At 43.1% G+C, this 7,134-nt stretch overlaps 1 long non-coding RNA gene across 1 annotated transcript; it reads left to right on the top strand.

Annotated features, from left to right (window-relative positions):
- The first annotated feature begins 3,927 nt into the window (after positions 1 to 3,927).
- LOC102311665 lies at positions 3,928 to 6,613 on the top strand. Its single transcript, XR_317483.2, has 3 exons — positions 3,928 to 3,997; positions 4,374 to 4,435; positions 4,921 to 6,613. It is a non-coding gene; the product is annotated as an uncharacterized LOC102311665 (long non-coding RNA).
- The last annotated feature ends 521 nt before the right edge of the window (positions 6,614 to 7,134 follow it).

Raw genomic sequence — 7,134 nt, forward strand, 5'->3', positions numbered from 1 at the left:
TTCTATGGTTTATCGAGTTTCCCATTGTGATGGCCAAACCCGTGGCCACACTCTAAAGTCGGTAACTTTTGTATTTTCATTCTTTTTGAACATAGTAATACATTTTAGTTGCCAATAACTTTATTGATTGGTTTGGATACATTTGTTCTATTTGTAAGCGCGCACATTTAGTTTACTTATGTATTCATACTACTTCATTTCTTTGCTTTCTGACTAACCTTTGTCTTTTTATTTCTTACCTGCCATCATCACTGGGAGTTGCTGGACAAAAGGTTGAACAGCCACAAGGGGCAGTACCCTCCATGGAGAAGGAGGCTAGAGGGCAAGATCAAAGTAGCACGGAGGGAGGTTAGCCAACTAACGGAGTTGCAGAAAGGTGCGACAAAGAAGGTGCATAAGAAATACAGCAAGCTGTCCATACCTGAGGCCTTGGAAACTGCCAAGCAAAGACTCACAGCCTTGGCCAGCCGCTTGAGGAGGTACACCAGAGAGATAGAAGGCAGGAGAATAAACCAGCTGTTCTCCACAGAACCAGCAAAGGTGTACTCTCAGTGGCAAGGGAACAATAATAAGAGAACAGCACCACCAAGGCTGGAGACGGAGCAATATGGGAGAAGGACGCAACCCATAACGGCAATGCTCAGTGGCTAGTGGATCTGAGGGCAGACCACAGCGACCTCCCTGAACAGGGTCCAGTAACCATCACAGTGGCAGATATCCAAGAAAGGGTCTCCAGTATGAAGAGTTGGACAGCACCAGGCCCGACATGGTTCACGCCTACTGGCTAAAGAAGCTGACTGCACTCCACGAGCGTCTGGCAGCACAAATGAACCAGCTGCTAGTTAACGAGAGACACCCGGAATGGCTAACCGAAGGTCGGACGGTCCTGATCCCCAAGGACCCCAAGAAGGGACCGGTCCCCTCCAACTACCGACCAATAACCTGCCTCAGTACTACATGGAAGCTCCTGTCAGGCATCATATCGGCTAAGATGAACAGGCACATGGGTCAATACATGAGTGGGACACAGAAAGGAATTGGCAAGAATACCAGAGGCGCAAAACACCAGCTACTGGTAGACAGAACAGTCAGCCGAGACTGCAAGACCAGACTGACCAACCTGTGCACGGCCTGGATTGATTACAAGAAGGCCTATGACTCAATGCCCCACAGCTGGATCCTGGAATGCCTAGAACTATATAAGATCAACAGGACCCTGAGAGCCTTCATCAGGAACTCAATGGGGATGTGGCGGACAACACTGGAGGCCAACCTCAAGCCCATAGCACAAGTCACCATCAAGTGCGGGATCTACCAAGGAGATGCTCTGTCCCCACTGCTGTTCTGCATAGGCCTGAACCCCCTCAGTGAGATCATTAACAAGACTGGCTACGGATACCGACTACGGAACGGAGCAGTTGTCAGCCACCTCCTGTACATGGATGACATCAAGCTGTATGCCAAGAGTGAACGAGACATCGATTCACACTACCAGGCTATACAGCAATGACATTGGAATGTCGTTCGGACTGGAGAAGTGTAGTCGGATGGTAACAAAGAGAGGGAAGGTAGTCAGAACTGAGGGGATTGAACTACCAGAAGGCAACATTGCAGACATAGAGGACAGTTACAAGTACCTGGGGATCCCGCAGGCAAATGGGAACCATGAAGAGGCCGCTAGAAAGCTGCAACCACCAAGTACCTGCAGAGGGTCAGGCAAGTCCTGAGGAGTCAGCTGAATGGTAAGAACAAGATCCGGGCCATCAACACGTACGCCCTGCCCGTGATCAGGTACCCTGCTGGGGTAATAGGCTGGCCAAAGGAGGAGATAGAAGCCACTGACATAAAGACAAGAAAGCTCCTTACCATGCATGGAGGGTTTCACCCCAAGTCCAGCACCCTGAGGCTGTACGCTAAGCGGAAGGAAGGGGGCCGGGGACTGGTGAGTGTCAGCACCACAGTCCAGGATGAGACAAGGAACATCCAAGAATACATTGGGAAGATGGCCCCAACTGACCGAGTGCTCAGTGAATACCTCAGGCAGCAGAAACCCAAGAAAGAGGAGGGAGACGAGGAACCATCATGGAAGGACAGGCCCCTGCACGGTATGTACCACCGGCAGATAGAGGAGGTGGCTGATATCCAGAAATCCTACCAGTGGCTGGACAAAGCTGGACTGAAAGACAGCACAGAGGCACTAATCATGGCAGCACAAGAACAAGCTCTGAGTACAAGATCCATAGAGGCTGGGGTCTATCACACCAGGCAAGACCCCAGGTGCAGGCTGTGTAAAGATGCCCCAGAGACAATCCAGCACATAACAGCAGGGTGCAAGATGCTAGCAGGCAAGGCATACATGGAACGCCATAACCAAGTGGCCGGCATAGTGTACAGGAACATCTGTGCCGAGTATAACCTGGAAGTCCCGAGGTCAAAATGGGAGATGCCCCCAAGGGTGGTGGAGAATGACCGAGCTAAGATCCTGTGGGACTTCCAGATACAGACGGACAAAATGGTGGTGGCTAACCAACCGGACATAGTGGTGGTAGACAAACAGAAGAAGACGGCCGTAGTGATCGATGTAGCGGTTCCGAATGACAGCAATATCAGGAAGAAGGAACACGAGAAGCTGGAGAAATACCAAGGGCTCAGAGAAGAGCTCGAGAGGATGTGGAGGGTGAAGGTAACGGTGGTCCCCGTGGTAATCGGAGCACTAGGTGCGGTGACTCCCAAGCTAGGCGAGTGGCTCCAGCAGATCCCGGGAACAACATCGGAGATCTCTGTCCAGAAGAGCGCAGTCCTGGGAACAGCTAAGATACTGCGCAGGACCCTCAAGCTCCCAGGCCTCTGGTAGAGGACCCGAGCTTGAAGGATAAACCGCCCGCAGGGGCGTGCTGGGTGTTTTTTTTTTTTGTAATACACACACACACACACACACACACACACACACACACACACACACACACCCACACACACACACACACACACACACACACACCACACTTGTATGTCATTTCATGTTTAGGTCAATTATGTATGTTTGGGCAGTCATTTGGTTTGTTAAGTTTGCAGTCTTTGCCTGAGTTCAGTTTTGTTTCTTTGACCTGTTTTATGAGCTCAACATTTATTACTCTTGTAAATATAATTTTTGGGGGTTAAATAAATGGAAACTATATTTTTCTAATAATTCCTGGGACTCCTGTTTTTCAACTCCATCACACCCCTTGTGTCTCATCCCTGTGTTAATTCTCCCTTAGAGGTTAGTGAGTCTTATCTGTCATGTCTCCTGCAGACAGGAGACACCAGCTTCCCCTGTGGTGTCATTATGGTTCATTTGTGCCAGCTGTTCCCCAGGTTTCTCCATTTCCCCTGATAACCTCATGTGTGTATTTAAGTCCTGTGTTCCACCCCTCATGTCATGCCAGGTTTTAGGACTCTGTGCAGGTCATGTTTATGTTGCTTGTTCATGTATAAGTTCATAGTTCCTTTATGTTCCTTCACAAAGTCCTGTTCATAGTTCTCACAGTCCCCTTGTCATTGTCTTCCTAGTTTTCATAGTTAAGTCTCAGTTTTCTGAGTTTTCAGTGTTCCCCAGTTTAGGTTCCAGTTTAGTTTTGCTTCTGTGCTTACTGCCTTGTTTTGTTGACCTGATTATCAGCCGAAATAAAAGGCTCCCTTTTTGTTCAAGTTAGTTGTGGTCTCCTCGCCTGAGTCTGCTCCTGGGATCCACTCACTCCGCAAACCATTACAATATTTGATTTTTGAAAGACTTAGGAAACATAAATATCAACCATAACACAATGTTCACAGAAACAACTTCCAAGGAATGTTGTGGAATTATTCACAGTAACAGGAAGCAAACGTAGTTCCTCATATCTGACATATTATTCAAATCACTCCTGAGAAAGAACAGATATAAACCCTGGGATAAACTCTCTAGTTTCACTTCCATCGCTGGAGTGTCTGTTTTTCCACCTTCAAAAATCTTTATTTGAAGGTAATTTAACATCTTTAAAGATTTTACTCAGTAGAAGGTCTTCTAGAAAATTCTGTGTAAGTTATAGCACAAAGAATATTCATAGAGGATTTAAGAAATTCTTGTTTTGTTTTTGTTGTTTAATTGTTTTTTGTAAATCTAACATGTTTGTTTTCTTTTTCCCATATTGTTTCAGTGACTGCCAATTTTTTGTCCCTTCACTAATACTTGATAACATACTGATTTCTCCTATATATTCCATAGGTCTTAAGGCTCACAGACTGAATGGTGTTATATTTGCATTGCACTGTGCTTTTGCCCAGTGACTTGATAATTGCTTCTGGTATTTGAAAGCTGTAGCATTGTCATATCTGACAGGACATTTTTCTTTGCTTAGGCACAGTTCGGCCTTCCAAGTTCAACTGGCTGGAGCGGAGGATTAATCATTTTAGTCTGACTGTAAGTATTTTAACAGAAAAGTACAACTACAAATATTAGAGCTTCAATGCTGAGTCCACTTGAGAGGATAGAAACAGTGAAGAGGTCTTAAGTCTCCACTGGAAAGCCATAGTATTTAACCCCACTGATTTTTCAAAAGATTCATTTGGTAAACATGGGTTCTCTAAATGAACATCAGCAACATAAAAAACATTTCCATATAAGCAGGGATCATACAGCCCTGGCATCTACAGAAAAGACAGAAAGCGATATCAAAACAAAACAGAACTGTTGGCTTGTTTAGCATCACTAATAAAAACGCTGTAGGATTCATGCATATATTGATTATCTATGTTGAATAGAGACACAGTATACACAGCAACACATAAATGAAATAGCCTGGGCCTTCCACGTCTCTTATGAGGTCAGGACATTTTTTTTAATGTCCTTCAAGAGGAGTCTGCGATCATTAAGTCATCCTACTTTTTTCTTCCTTTTTTGTCTAGAAAACCAACACGTCCTGGCTGAAAAGATCAAAAATGGGAAACGAAATACCAAGGGAATCTAACCCGGCGTATAACCTGACTTGCCAGCAGTGTTCTAAAAAGCTGAACCCATGCTACACCTTGGAGAAACATACGATTAACAACTTATATGTACACGTGTTTAATGGAGGGGAATACTACAGACTAGAAGGGCCGAATTATATATACTACTGCACAAATTGCTTTCAACAGCTTAAATAAGAGATGAGAAGAGGAGAGGAATAATAGAGGAGGAGCGACAGAAAGAAAAACAGAATCAAAAACCACAAGAATATGGGTTAAGAAAGGTGGGACTGAAAGGGTTTGATTCCCCCCAGACTTACTTCCTACATCTAAAAGAGTGCAAAAGGACTCGACATCCAGCCTTTTAGCTTAAAATGACAACATGATACAATCACATGAACAGTACACATGATTCTAAATAAGAAAAATGTTATTCTTGCTATGTTGTAACTGTTAAACACACAATCATAATTTAGATGCGATTTTGCTGATTTTGCAATAAGAAAATATAATCTATGAAATGATTTGAAGAATAGGACTTTTACTGAGATTACAGGGTACAAATGTAGAGGACACTGATCTCAGAGAATCTCTGACTCTATTATGTATAATTTGAAGTTATATTGAGTATAATGTAACTAACAAGTATTTCTATTTAACTGAATTGATTAAATTGTGTTGAAATGGATGTTCATGTGAGACTGAACTAATAGTAAATCTAATCGAAGTAAAATCACAAACTGAATGATATATGAAAGAAATATATGGATATGCCATTTAAATTTCATGTCCATTGTTGTATATCATTACATAACTGAAACCGATTTAGAGTGCTTTATTTAGCCGTGGAGGGTAACAACTGAAAATATGAAATAATCACACATGTAAGCTAAGACTAGGCTAAAACAGCATTGTTGTTCGGCTTTTCATTTCACCATCTGTTGATTCACTCGAAGAGCAAGTAACATAATACAGGTCAAGTTATCACTTGGATATCAATCTTTTGTGATACACCGTCATATTTACATTATTTGTACAGTATGAATGATTTGCTTTGATACCTGGTCCAACTTAAGCTCTCCTCTGTCTGCCTGTCTAAACTTCTCCTACAGCAAACTCGCAGACAGCAGCTTCTCCCCCCTCACTCACTTGCGTAAGTGCTGTGCTCAGTCACCTAGTGCCTGAGCTCGGATCATACCAAAATTAGGGGGAATTTACAACTATGCACTATGGGCTTCGAATATTGTGTGTAATTTTTGTTTTATACAGTTGTCAGTCAGTCCTCTAACTATGAAACAAATTACACTCCAAAAGACCCCATGCTTCTGAAAAAATGACCCAGGTTAAAGCCCAGTAAGCCCCTCCACCAATATGCCCATTGTCCTCTCAATCTTTCTCTTCTTAAAGATCAGAACAAAATCAGCAGTAGGTTAATTAGATAAATATAATTCAAGTGATTTGTTTCTTGTGGGATTATTATGGTTATTTGTATGGCTCTTTCTTTGCTCCTGCTGAACTGCTTTAATGATCACACGCATGGGAGATGGACACTGTATGCAGACAGCATCAGATCTCAAAATGGTGGAGCATTGATCAAACTCTTATAGCCTCTAGTGGCCCCCACCTTATCATAAAAGCCTAAACATTCACATGCTTTCTCTCACACAGCGCCTAAGCTATGACCTTGGCTCCCTGTTTATCTGCTCCTGCTGAGATGGGGCAGAAAACTCCAGTATATTCTGTTCTCTTCTAATCAGACAAACAAGGCGATGACTTTCTGCAAACAGTATTTCTTATAACTCAGCAGTATAATGCATCATAAAACAATATCATTCATTCACAATAAATCAGCAGTCTAACGTAATGCGAATCAATTTAACAAATGCAATAGTTATCACCTTCTTCTAATTCAGGAGAATAATGCAAACTAAAACTACATAATAATTCACAATCTTTAATTAGGGGTATAACATGGCATAAAATAATATTATAATCCCACACTCCCCCTGATGAGCTCTTTAGAATAAAGAGCTCACCTACACCCTGTAATCCAGTGTGGCCGGGTTCATCTCTTCTCACTCCTGAGGCCCTTTGTCCCCCTGTTGGGCGAACCATCTGTGAGATGACCTCTGTGTTTGCGCAGTTCAGATGCAAGAAAAACTATTATTACAA

This window comes from Haplochromis burtoni, unplaced genomic scaffold (assembly GCF_018398535.1).
Source record: "Haplochromis burtoni strain Fernald_Lab_line unplaced genomic scaffold, NCSU_Asbu1 Contig_617, whole genome shotgun sequence".
Lineage (NCBI taxonomy): Eukaryota > Metazoa > Chordata > Actinopteri > Cichliformes > Cichlidae > Haplochromis > Haplochromis burtoni.